Raw genomic sequence first — 14,467 nt, 5'->3', positions numbered from 1 at the left:
ACGACGGCGTGTTCAGGATTTGTACATCCCAAACTAGATTCGCTTTGATTACCCATTTCAGATTCGGATCTGATTTGAGCTTTTTCATCAAAGTATTTTTTTAATATAAATTCTTTTTTTTTATGGAAGAATGGTGTTTTCTTCTGTTAAAGAATGTTGGTTTAATATGTTTTCGTTATCATAACTTAATTTTTCTTCTATTCCATTATATTTAATTACTCCCTTAGCTGTATCAATTACCGTTCCTATTTTTTTAATAGGTTATAGCCGACCAGTAAATCTGAGTCTAGCCCATCTATATTATAAAAAGTATATCGCGTATCAAAAATGGTTATCATATGATAATATTTAATTATTGAATATCCATTCACTGTAGATACTCTTTTGTAAATTGGAAGCTCGTTTTTATTTTTATAAATTCCTGTTTTTATATAACACGAGGTTGCCCCAGTGTCAATTAATATTTTTAATTTTTTATTTATTTTTGGATCTTTTCTAATTAGGTAGGGTAAGCCTACTCCTGACTTTTGTCTAAAAAATGGTTCTCCTCAATGTTATTTAATCTCATCGTCTTGTTAGCCGGTTGGTTAACAGTTCCAGTTGGTACCCTTTTATTTTGGGCTTGGCCTTGCTGAGTGTTCTGGGTCTCAAATTTTTTTGTTTGATCCCACTTGTTCTGACTATAATTATTATTTTGATATTTATTATAGCCTTGATTATAGCCGTTGTAAGCCTTATTCTGAACCTGGATAGACTCGTCTACTTCCATTGGTTCCGGGTTATTTTGTGGCTGCCTATATGTGTTCCACTGTTTTTGTTGTTTTTTATTAAATCTACCCTGATTCCAAGAATTATTTTTATTCTGATTATAATAACCGTAAGTATTTTTGTTCTGGTAGTTGTCATGATTAAACCTTAAATTATTATTGTTTCGCTGGTTACTATAACTATTGTTTTGCTGTCTAATCTTGTAGTTGAAATGTGTTTGTCCATTTCCCCTAGAGTTTGGCTCGCTATGTTTTCTCTGAGTAGTAGAGAAGCTATTTGCGAAATGAGCCCTCATGTTGTTGCTTTCCAGTTCCTGAACTATGACCATTGCATTTGGTAGGTCAGGTGGATTCATTGAGAAAATAGTATCTGAAATTTGGCCGTTGAGGCCGGTAATGAAAACTCTAAGAGCTGTCTTCCTATGTTTCTCATTCATTTCCGCTGTTATAGGTTTGTTTCTACCGTAGGTCATAATAGTTTTATTAATTAGCAGAGTTAATTTTCTATTAACTGTACCATAATAATCCATTATGGATAATTTTCCCTGACTCAATACACTTAATTCCTGTTCAATAATGTGAATTGGTCGTTTGTCGCTAAAGACGAAGTCAAGTCTCGCCATTATGGCATCGAAATTTAATACAGTACCGTTATGGGTTAAGGCGTCGTTTGCCATTCCTGTTATTTTGTTATTATAGATAAGGCAGAATAAAATCTTTTACTCCCTCTGGCATATTGCCCCATGGCTCCTTCTGCCGATTCTCTCCAGCTTACATATTTATCCTCTTCACCTTTATATTCCCTAACAGATTTGATAATCTCATAAAATGTGTCGCATTTTATATTCGGATATACAATCTCTGTCTGATAATCCTTAACCGTTTTAACTTTGTGAGAAAGCTGCGTTCTTAAATTAACGATCTCCTCCTTTAATGGATTTAATTCAAGATTTACAATTTGCTTAATTAAATCTCCTACATTTAACATTGTGTTGTTTGTTATTGCCTGATGGCTTGTATTTTCTTGTGGATTCATGTGGAGTCTTTTATTTGCTCCAGTCTGGCTTGCTGAAGGTTCTGGCATTTTGAGAACTTTTTCAAAATTTGAAATTAACTCTTCCACTTTGTATATTTATATTTCCTTTCTTACAAATTTATTATAAAATAATAATAATAAAAAATGTATGATAAAAATAGTATCGCTCACGAATCTTCCTTATTTTTTTCTCTTCTCGTTGTTATTTTTCCTGTTGGGGTCGTCCTTATCCTGAATGATGATCCTGATTGGAGTCGTCCTTCTTTTTTTTCTGTTTTTAAATTGTCTCGGGATCTTCCTTCTTTAATTAGGTCTTCCTTCTTTCCAATTTTTGGCGAGGGATTGCCCTTCAGCCTGTTTTCTTAGAATGTCTTTGTTGTTGATTTTGAAGAATTTTTTAAAATTGTTTTTCACAATGTTTATTTTATTTTTTTTTGAAAAATTTTTTGTCGCTTTTTGATTTTTATATTGTCCGAGCAGTGAATTTATGTTACGATCACTATTTTGTAGTTTGAGATTTTAAGGGGATTATTTCATTAATTAATTTCCACCTTAGTTATTTGATCAACACAAACTTTTTATTTATTCGTCGGTTGTATCGGGTTTTATTGGCCGCGCTAAATTCCTTTTTTCACTTTAAAACTTTTTTGTTTTTATTTTAAAGCTTGTTTTTTTATAATTTTTTAATCGCACGGCCCCACGTTGGGCGCCAATTAAGTTTCTCACTAGTGATTTGATTAAAAAAATTTATTTTTATTTATTAATCACTTAATCACTACTACAATTTTTTAATAGGTCGAACTTAGTTAATTCACTGCTCGTTTACTTTTAATCGATTTGTACTACTGCTCGATTCGGATCTCAAAAACGGACTGCCTGATCTCTAGTTCAATGATCAATAATTAAACATCGGCTTAAGAGATTTTATCCACAAAAATTGATAAAGAAAATGGCTCAAGAGAGTCGGAAAATAGGATAATGCAATTTGCCAATTAAATTTGAAGTCCAATCTTGGCCGGAAATTGGTGTTTACATTAGCGGAGTTTTAGGGACCGCTTTGGGGATCTTTTTGTTTACGTTAACGGACTCGGGGCTCGCTTTGGGGATCTTTTGTTTACGTTAGCGGACTGGATGTTTACAGCATCCGTTTGATTTGGGCTGCGTGAAATTGATCTGGGTGGGAATGATTCGGAGGCGTGGTTGAAAGAAATAGCTGACCACGGATTTATCTCGGGTCTGTCAGAGTTATTTGGAAATTGGCTCTCGGCTCAAAGTTGTTTATAAATTGGGTAAGAGCCCCTAAATAATGTGTCATATAACTTGCATGTTTGTACAACGTCTGTGAGAGTCGTAATAATTATTTAAAGTTTATTTAAAATGTGTTGGTCTATGTAACGGGTACATACTCTTGCTCGCTGGCCTCGACAGTGCGACCACTCGGTAAAAGCCATGATTGAAAAGACACGAATTTCTTAAAATCTGACGTCTTTTCCTTTGCCGTAATACATTACTTAAAAAGTAAATTTCATTTCCTTTCCAACGAGGTACCTTGCATATTGGTACAACGTCTGTGAGAGTTCTATAAATTAATTAAAATTGGCATAGAAAATGTGTTCGTTAGTGTCACGAGTTCACACGCTTTTTCGCTGGCCTCGACAGTGTGACCGCGTGGGAAAAGCCATAGTTGAAAAGACATGAATTTGCCAAAAACTGACATCTTTTCGTTTACTGTACCGCATTAGTTAATTAGTTTACTTCAATTCCTTTCCAACGAAGTACAGTGCATGTTTGTACACCCTGTGTGAAAGTTTTTGAATTATTTAGTTTGCATAAAAAAGTGTTCGTTAGTATCACGGTCTCACACGTTTTTTTGCTGGCCTCGACAGTGTGACCGCGTGGGAAAAGCCATAATTGAAAAAACATGAATTTCTTGAAATCTGACGGCTTTTCGATTGCCGTAACACATTGCTTAGTTAGAAAATTTCGTTTCCTTTCCAACGAGGTTATGTGCATTTTGGTACAACGTGGTGAGTGTTGTATGAATGAATTATAGTTTGTGAAGAAAATGTCGAGGCCAGCGAGCGAGAGTATGTACCCGTTACATCGACCAACACATTTTAAATAAACTTTAAATAATTAGTACGACTCTCAAAGACGTTGTACAAACATACACGCTACTTTGTTGGAAAGAATATTAAATTAACTAAATAGCTAATGCGGTACGGCGAATGTCTTCATGTCTTTTTAATAATGGCTTTTCCCACGCGGTCACATTGTCGAGGCCAGCGAAAAGGCGTGTGAGCCCGTGACACTAACGAACACATTTTCTATGCAAACCTTAAATAATTCATAAAACTCTCACCTGTGAGTGTACCAACATGCAAGGAACCTCGTTGGAAAGGAAATGGAATTAACTAACTAAGGAATATGTTAGGCAAACGAAAAGTCGTAAGATTCCAAGAAATTCATGTTTTTTCAATTATGGCTTTTCCCACGCGGTCACACTGTCGAGACCAGCGAAAAAGCGAGTGAGCCCGTGATACTAACGAAGACATTTTCTAGGCAAAAATAATTAATTAATTCACAAATCTCTTACAGATTTTGTTCCTTTTGTACCTCTTTCAATACCTCTTTCAAGCGGGAAAGAGTCTAAGCCCGTCACATTGACCAACACATTTTCTATGCAAACTTTAATTAATTAATCATCTCTCACAGGCGTTGTACAAAAATGCATGCTACTTCGTTGGAAAGGATATTAAATTAACTAATCAACTAATGCGGCACGACGAACGAAAAGATGTAAATTTCTGATAAATAAATGACTTTTCGATTGTGTCTCTTTCCACACGGTCACACTGCCGAGGCCAGGACGAAAGCGTATCGTGTTTAACCGTTTTTTATTCTTTTTAGGTTTACCGATGACACCATAACTAACCAAAGAGTCGCAATAAATAAAACTTCGCCGTTTGAGCACCAAACTTATTGTCAAAGGACGCTTAGAGAAATAACATATTGACAAGGTTTAAACACGAAAGCGTAATAATATACTTTTAAAATCTTACAAATGGAAATTAACCAAATCAAGAAGAATAAGGTAGAAGGAAGCATTTCCTCCGTCCCTATAAGGTATATTTATCATTGATCAGGATTGCTAGCGAATCGATCTAGCCATGTCAGTCTCAAATTCTATAAATGCCAGAAATGGGATTTGGTATGTAGTTTCTTAGGTTTATTCTTGTGAAGAAGAAATTCGCGACAATAAGTGAGGTATTGCTACTTTAAAAAGAAGAGGCACATACAAACACAAAAATGTGGTTAAAAACTTTCAAAATGGGGTTGGGTCCCCACATACTGAGTTTAAGTGGGAGTAATTCAATTTTTAAATTAACATTTTGCAATCTTTAATATTGAACTGGCAAATCTTGTAGTTGAAGCCGTGCGTGCGTTCACATGAAGAGTTTACTTGCAACTAACTTATAAGGAGAATACAAATAAAATACGTTTTCGATGCTCCAACTTCTTAAAAGCAAAATGACACTACAGTACATGCTAGCATTGCCAGACTTCTATAAACGCATTCATCGCTCTTCCTCAATTCTCGCATGTTTACAAAAACGAAAATTTAATTTAAATGTAAACTCTTTGTAAATTCTATGTTTCTTCTTTTGAAGATTTTTAGTCTAAATAAAAGCAATCATTTAATTAGTACACTTAAACCTTAATAAAACTTGACCTTCATTGACAAATTGGATTACAAAATGGGAGCGTATATAAATATATTTTGTTTTGGAATAATGAACTTGACTCTTGGTCAGAGCATGAGAACTTTAATTGCCGCCGTTCGCTGCTTTTCAGTACGCGAAGAAATTGGACCTAGCTAGGAAGTACCCCGTATAAGAGTTCTTGTCGATTTTGTCACCGGCCCGATCCGCGTCCACGTAAACAAGTAAGGGTTGACCACACCGTCTGTAGTGTAGCTTCATGTCCACTGTTGATGCAAGATAACTTACCACATGCTTTTTACCGGCCAGGTGTTCCGTATGTGGATCCTGATTCAGTTGAGTCAGTTTGGAAACAGATTGCAAAATGTCCGGCCTGCTTGTAAGTGCAAGCCACATTAGTTCGCCTGCAGCAGACTGGAATAGAGTTGGATCAATATATTTTCACTAATTGCTCCCTGCTTGCAGTAGACCCTTTAAATATTGCGAATGTTCCTGAGAAATTGCTCCTAGCTCTCCCTCACGTTCTATCTCCAAGAAAGGTTTAGTGAGCCTTGTCCAAGCGTTCGAAAGACGTTAAAACTCGTATACTCAATTTGATTCTGTGCAGATCCTCTCTTGACTGACAGGCTACCAGGATATCTTCAACATACAACCCTAGTCAAAATTATTTTCACAATACACAATTATTTGCCCATCCTAACTTCCTTTAGTTGTTATTCTTGTTGTTGTCGAACAATTTCCCTGAAATAAATGTTATAGCGTAGCTTGATCTATGCTTAAGCGACACAAAAAGAAAGGCGAAAAATACCGGTTCATAGGACAAAGCTAAAAGAAAAAAAAAAGCTTATCAGTTCTCAGAAGTGTTTGCACACGTTTTCGGCGCGTCAAAATTATTTTCAATTATGCAATTTCGTCATTAGTATTTGGTTTGCAGCGACAAGTGGCGGTTCGTTTTCTCTAATAAATTCAATTCAGTGAAAATTCAATTAAAATAATTATTTATATTTTAGATTTATCTAAACAAAATGCCTAAAACAAGGGAGTTAACCCTTGAACTTCGGGCTGAATTTGTTACTAAGTTTAAAGCCGGTGAAATCGCTAAATAATATAATGAATAATATTTCGCTCAGAAATGTATACTACTTAGTAAAAAAGCGAGACACAACTGGCAGTTTAAAAAATAAGAAAAGATCAGGCCGAAAACCTGTGTTGGACGAAAGACAATGCAGGCACTTACTAGTAGTTGTAGCGAGCAATCCAAGTGCAAGTCCATTGAAAATTGCCCAAAAATCAAAAAATATTATTGGTAAACAAATAAGTGATTCTACAATTCGTCGCAGGTTAAAAGAAGCTGATTTTAATACATATGTTGTCCGCAATGTGATTGACATCACACCAACCAACCGAACAAAACGCCTCCATTTCGCATTGGAATATACTAAGAAGCCTCTTGACTTTTGGTTGAATGTTTTATGGATGGATGAGGCTGCATTTCAGTTCTAGGGGTCGTACAGCCATCATTTTATGCATTTGAAGAAAAACCAAAAGCATTTGGCAGCCCAGCCAATCAATAGGTTTGGTGGTGGCACAGTCATGTCTTGGGGATGCCTTTGCTATTATGGATTCGGAGACCTCGTACCGATAGAAGGAACTTTAAACCAGCACGGATACGTTCAAATCCTTAATAACCATGCTTTTGTGTCAGGAAATAGACTTTTTCCTACTTATGAATGGATTCTTCAGCAGGACAATGCTCCATGCCACAAGGGTAGGATACCGACCAAATTTTTGAGCGACCTTAATCAGGCGGTTCTTCCTTGGCCACCACAAAGCCCAGACCTAAATATTATCGAAAACGTTTGGCTTTTATAAAAAATCAAAGAACCATTGATAAAAATAGAAAACGCGACGGAGTCATCGCTGAAATTGACGAAATTTGGTCCAAATTGACCCTTGAATTTGCCCAAACTTTGGTAAGGAGAATATCTAAAAGACTACAGGCTGTCATTGATGGCAAAGGTGGTGTAACTAAATATTAATAATGTATTTTCATAAAATTAAGAAAATCGTTTGTTAAAATTAGATATTAAGCTGAAATAAATTAAACTAAGTTTTGTGAAAATAATTTTGACGCACCGAAAACGTGTGCAAACACTTCTGACAACTGATAAGCTTTTTTTCTTTTAGCTTTGTCCTATGAACCGGTATTTTTTCATGAATTAGCGATAGGCTTTCATTTCCAGTCTGCTTGTAAAGACATGGTTCGATCTCACAAACAATGAAGCCAAGCTTTTAGTGTACTGTCAAGCATGGAATTTCATTCCCTTCCTGACTGCTTCAATCCGTATGTCGCCTTGCTAAAGAGCAAACTTTTCCCAGGTCGACTCAGATCGATGTACCCCTCCGGTTGCTTCATGTATACCGTCTCACCAAGGTCGCTATTTAAGTACGCTGTACATACGTCTATCTGATGCAGATACAGACCGAGCTCTCCTGCTAAGACCAATATAATATGCACATTCTCTAGTTTTCAAATTGGAGAGAAAGTCTCTCGATAGCTAACGAGTACTGCTGGGAGCATCCTGTTGCAACCAGACATGCCTTCAAGCGTTATTTTTGGCCACCCTTGTCACGCTAAACGTTCAGTATCCATTTGCATCCGATCACACGCTGATTTCTTGGTAAATCCACCATCTGGCAAGTATGGTCTGCGAGAAGAGAATCGTATTCTCTTTGTATAGCATCACACCATTCGAATGCACACGGACTGCTAAAATCCTGGTATCGGACATCTTTTGATACTTAGGCACCTAGGATGTTGTACTGCTTTTTGAGATGACCAGGCATGTCAGTCCGGATGAGCTTCTGCCGACCAGGGCCTACACGTATCTCATTTTTGTTATCTTTTTCATCTTTTTTTTCCTCATCTTTGTATCCTCATCGTTTTCGTCCTCCTCTTCGTCCTTACCTTTTTTATCAGATTCAATTGCACTCTCGAGCTGCGAACTTTCACTAGATCTGTCATTTCCACCAGTTTCGCTGAATCATGACCAATCCTACCAGTCTCCGGGAAAAGATTGAAAGCAGCTTTACCGTCGCCTTCTGCTTCACGATTTTCATCAAATAGAATATCTCATCTTCCATGAAAGTCCTGCACTTGGCATCCTGTGGAAGAATCATATTTTCCATACCGGGTACCATACCTTTCAAAACAATTTCTCACGTCTAGAAAAATAAAGGTATTACTATATCTTGTGCATAACAAAGCCTTTAATTATATTGGCGGAAAAAACCAGCTGTTTGATCTTTGAAAAAAGTATAAATTGTCAGTTCTGACAATTCATTCGCTGTCTTGCATGATCTTTGCATTTTGCAAACCAAAAATTCACCGTGCACCAGTTTTTTACCGCCATTACCATGCATTTTTGGAACATAAAGCATATTCTTTAAGGTTAATGTACACACCCCTGTCTGCAAATTTATTTTACCTTTTCCTTCAGCTTCAAAAAAAAACAGCTTGGCAAGACCGAACATTTCTGTATGTTTTTCGAATTTAGTGAAGCTCTCTTTTACAACACATATGATTTGTGGCCTTACTGTCCAAACACTACTTTAGTTTTATTATCTGCTTCCATATTTTGTCAAATTTTAAAAATGAAGTAGAAAGCTATAGAATGCGATCAAGAAAGCAAGTATCTAACTTTTTTAAAACAGTCAAAAAAAAAATAGTATAAAACATCTTAAAATTATTTCTGTTACATTTGCTAAGGTTTCGTTTTTTTTTTCTTCTAAGTGACTAAAAAATCAAAAAATAGGTTACAAATCTATTTTTTATGTATAAAAACCAGAGCTTAAAAAAAATGTCTCCACCCTATAAGGTATCAGAAAAAGATCAGTTAACCTACGACCCTTTGAAAATTAAAATCAAAAGACACTCTCGAAGTGACACTGACCATTTCGGATTGCTCTATTTAGGAACCTGTTTTTTGAGTTCAAAATGTATCAAAAGTGTCTTTTCATATTCAACGTGTTCAGACGCTTCTAGTGAAAAATAGTAATGACTTAATAATATTCTTAAGGAAAAGGAAGAAAAACTGGTTGAATTGATTTAATTAATAATTGTCCAGTTTCTGAACAAATATGTGACCCTGAGGTGGCAGAGTTTTTAGCTAAGCTTAAAACAATATATTGCCGAAAAGCTTAAATAAAACCTTTGAATTAATCCTATTTAATCCTATAAATTACTATCATAATACAGTAAAAGTAAAAAGTAAGGAAATAAATGTAACCATAAACCAATATGTAAATGTTTAGCATGTCTTTTTAAAACCTACTCTCTTTTCCATAAAATTCCAAGAGGCTGCGGTGTCACGTGCTTGCAAATTCGGCAGAACGTAAGAAATATATTAATAGCGAATTTTTGGAGAAAAAAACGTGAGAAAACGCGTTTGTTGTTTTTTAACATATAACTTTCTAAGCATGGAAATATAATTTTTTAATCAGTTCTGAATTTTGAATGAAATTTTATCAAAATCGGACGACTATATCATATAGCTGTCATAGAAACGATCGAAAAATTGGTGGAAAAATAATCTGAAACAAATTATAGCTTTGGTGCTTTTTGACATAGAACCTTCTAGGCTTGGAAATAACAATTTTTCATTAGTTCTGAATTTCGAATTAAATTTTATCAAAATCGGACGACTATATCATATAGCTGCAATAAAAACAATCGAAAATTTAGTCGGAAAATATGAAAAGACAAGAAAGGAAGTTAACATCGTCAAGCCGAAGTTTGTATACGCTTGCAGTTATAAAAAATAATCAATAATTTTATTAAATTGATTTCAAAATTTTTAAAAATTAAATATAAAAAAGTATATTCCCAATATTATAAGACAATATGTCAAAAAGCCCCAAAACTATAATTTCTTTCACATTCTTTCCCATTAATTATCTGATCGTTCCTATGACAGCTATATGATATAGTCGTCCGATTTTGATAAAATTTTACTCGAAATTCAAAACCAAATAATAAATGTTATTTCCAAGCGTAGGAGGTTATAAGTTAGAAAACACCGAAGATATAATTTTTCAATATTATTTTACCACTAATTTTCCGATTGTTCCTATGGGAGCTATATGATATAGTCGTCTGATTTTGATAAAATTTAATTCGAAATTCAGAACTAATTTAAAAATGTTATATCCAAGCTTAGGTTATATGTTAAAAAACACCGAAGGTATAATAAAAAAATAAAAAAATACCCTCCGCAAGGGTATAATTATATCTATGGTGTTTTCTAACATATAACCTTTTAAGCTTGGAAATATCATTTTTAAATCAGTCTGGAGATTTGAATTAAATTTTATCAAAATCGGACGACTATATCATATAGCTGTCGTAGGAACGATCGGAAAATTGGTGCAAAAATAATATGAAACAAATTATAGTTTTGGGGCTTTTTGACATATTATCTTATAATATTAGGAATAAAATTTGTTATATTTTTAAAAATTTTGAAATCAATTTATTAAAAATCGGATTATTCTGCCATATAGATGTCAAAAAAATTGTCTAAACAAATGAAATAATTTTTTATTAAAATCTCTGAAGCCAGCAACAATCCCTAAAAATTTCACATGGTGTTACTAAAGTTGATTATTTTTTAATATATGTAAGGGTATAAAAACTTGACGAAATTAACGTTCTTTTTTGTTTCATATTATTTTGCCATCAATTTTTTGATTCTTCGTATGGCAGTTATATGATATATATAATCGGACGACTACTATTTTAATAAAATTTGATTCGAAATTCAGAACTTATTAAAAATGTTATTTCCAAGCTTAGTAGGTTGTATGTTAAACAAGATCATACCTATAGGACCTGAAATAGGGAGCTTTAGGGGGTCCTTTAAAATATGTTTTACATTGTTTAATCTGCAGTACTTCACGCAGTCTTTGGATGTAAAAGCTGTTCGCCGATCGGTGACAATCTGATCTGGGTTAACGGGTTACACCTTGCAGGACATCTAGGACATGTTTGGTTGCTGTACTTTTCGCCGCTCAACGATGGTGAATCTGGTAAATGCATCGATTATCAAGAGAATATGCTTGCTTTTCCTGGAACTCTTTCGAAATTGCCTCAGGTGGTCTATATATATCTTGGAACTGGGGACCGGCTTGATGTCAGTGTAGTGGTATTGACCTTTCTAGTCTTTTATAAAACAAACAGTCCATTATTTGATTTAGCTTTTTCAATAGTTTAGCATTTGAGGAAAACAAAACTGATTTTAAATTCGTGCCATTGTCATGTTTCTGCTCCTTTGTCCAGCCTTATCGTGACACTCATGTGGCAAGTTAATTGTTAACTGCTTCGGCACAACCGAAGCAAACAAATTGTTGTCATGTTTTCGAAACAAGCGATTTTGCTCAACCACATACTCGTCGGATTCACATTTCTTTCGCAATTTTATGTTCCTTGCCATCTTCCGACATGCGGTATCCATCTCTCAAGCATCTCCGAACAGAGCTCGAAAGAGTGCGAGTACATGGTTCATATGTGTTCATGCTCGATGAACGAATTCCTGATTGCAATTAGAAGTATCAGTTCTCGTTTCTCCATCTAAGTCTTAGGGGCTTTGCCGTCGGTGATAACCCTAATCCACTTGCCATATATGTAATATTTGAATCGCTTTAATGGCTATAACCTTTAGCTCGTAGCGGTGATAGTTCTTCTCTGGTTTGGAAGTAGCTCTACTATAAAAGCGATTGGTTTCAGCTCATCCTCCTCACGTTGTAGCAGAACTCCGGCAAAATCAACGGCACTGGCATTCGTAAGGAGTTTATGTTCAAATTTGAGATTAGGCGTTTATTATGGCATACCCAGCAACAAATTTGCGGAAATAACCAGTGAGTTCCAAAAATGTTCACATTGGTAACGATGGCTGGTTCCGGAAACATTCTGATGGCGTTCATCCATTTTCCAAGGAACGACCGGCTTATATAACTCACATTCTTCCAGGTTTAACTTTAATCCGCACTCCTTTAGGATCGTCTCAAGCTTCTCGTACATATTGTTTTAGGCAGTCTGTAATGGTTCTTCACAAACTTATCCCTGGACTTTTAAATTTAAGCTACCTTCTCGGTCAAATACAGTTCTCCATCCCTGTAAGGTCAACACGTCACTTTCGAACACTTTGTAACAAACACCCACCTGTCTTTGCCACCGCCTTCTCGATGTGAGACGGGTACTTTGTTTATGTTGGCAGATCTTTGCTGACTTTAATGAAATAAACAAATTTTTAAATGTCAATAAAGAAGTCGTCCATGTAATGTAGGTTTCCGACTCGTGAAACTTTACTGCTTATGGCTTTGAGGTCAAATCTTTGTTCCCCAGCTTAGTTAAACAAATGAAATTTAAAGTATACATCAGCTTTCGGTCGAAGCCTTTTCAAACTACGTATAGCCGTTGTCTTTGCCTTTGGCCTGGAGGTCCGATCTTGGTTCCCAGCTAAGTTAAATAAATCAAAATTAAAAACATCGGTTTTCATTTGAATCAATTGCGCCCTTTGCGTTTTAAGTTCCCACCAAATTGCATCGCTCAGAATAATTGAATTTCACAATGAGATGCGAAAGTTTAGTTTTAAACTTTTAATCTAAACATAAATTAAAGTTATAAAGTTCAAAGAGAAAAGATTAAAGATTAAGAAATTAAAAAGTCACTCCTATTTTGTCCGAGACCGCGATCGGTCCGCAAGTATAAAAAGGGCCTTGTATGTATTGAGTATTAAGAATGACACAAGATATAAAAAAAATAAAAAACAAAGTAAATTTTTTTATTCATCTTCAACCAACTAATTTAATTGGCACCCTGCGTGGGGACGCTTTAAGAAAAAAGTTCAGAAAATTGTTTAATTAAGAGTTAAATAACATTTTTAATAGAAAAATTAAAAAATTCACCAAGCAACAAAACGAAGTGACAGTGATCTTTAACAACAATAAAAAGAAAAATAATAAATGAAATATTCAATTTTAAGGTGAATTTAAAATAAAGGTGTATCAAAATTTTAAAACCAAAAAGTACAAGAACACAAAACAACTAAAACGACGAAAGCTATTTACAACTATTAGCCCATTTAAACGCATTAAACTAAAACAAAAGTAACAAACAAGAACTAACTAACAACAAAAGAACAACACGCTAAATCAAGAAAAAGTAAAGAAGGAAGGAAGGGCATTCTCTCGCCATTAATCTTCGCCGAATCCAGGAATGAAGATCAAACCACAACCTCACAGTCTCGTGAGAAATCAATTTACAATAAAAAAAAATTAGAGATTATAATTTAAGATCAGGGAATTTGAGAAAAATAATATAAGATTTTAACATTGAAAAAAAGTTAGATAGATTTGCGATTTAATGACTATCAAGAAAAAATATGGAAGATTTGATAAAACCTTGGTGATTTATATTTAACAATAGGAACTGGAGGTTAAGTACCAAATTTTTCTGCAGGTAATATAGCCGCAGCCGGCGGATTAACAGTGGAATTAATAAAATTAATATATAAATGTTCCATTAATTAAAGTAAAAATATAAGGTTTAGAAGGAAGGTTAGCCACAAACACTGTAAAGGATTATAAAATACAATCAATCAACCCAATTATAAAATGCGATACAAAAATTAAATCTTTACCAAAATTCACCGGGGAACTAAAAAAATATGTAGGTTGGTGGGAAGCTGCTGGAACTGTAATTAGTCTTTATAAAATTCAAAGTGAACAATATGCCGTCCACAAGGGTATACAAATTATATCTTCGGTGTTTTTTATCATAAAACATTCTAAGCTTGGGAATAACATTTTTTAGTTAAGGTTGTAATTAGTTTACTTTAATTTAGTTTAGTAATGTTTAAAATTTGTAATATTCAGACATTAAA

Source organism: Drosophila biarmipes, unplaced genomic scaffold, assembly GCF_025231255.1.
Source record: "Drosophila biarmipes strain raj3 unplaced genomic scaffold, RU_DBia_V1.1 ptg000009l, whole genome shotgun sequence".
In the NCBI taxonomy this organism is placed as follows: domain Eukaryota; kingdom Metazoa; phylum Arthropoda; class Insecta; order Diptera; family Drosophilidae; genus Drosophila; species Drosophila biarmipes.
Note: the sequence above shows the minus strand (reverse complement) of the source record.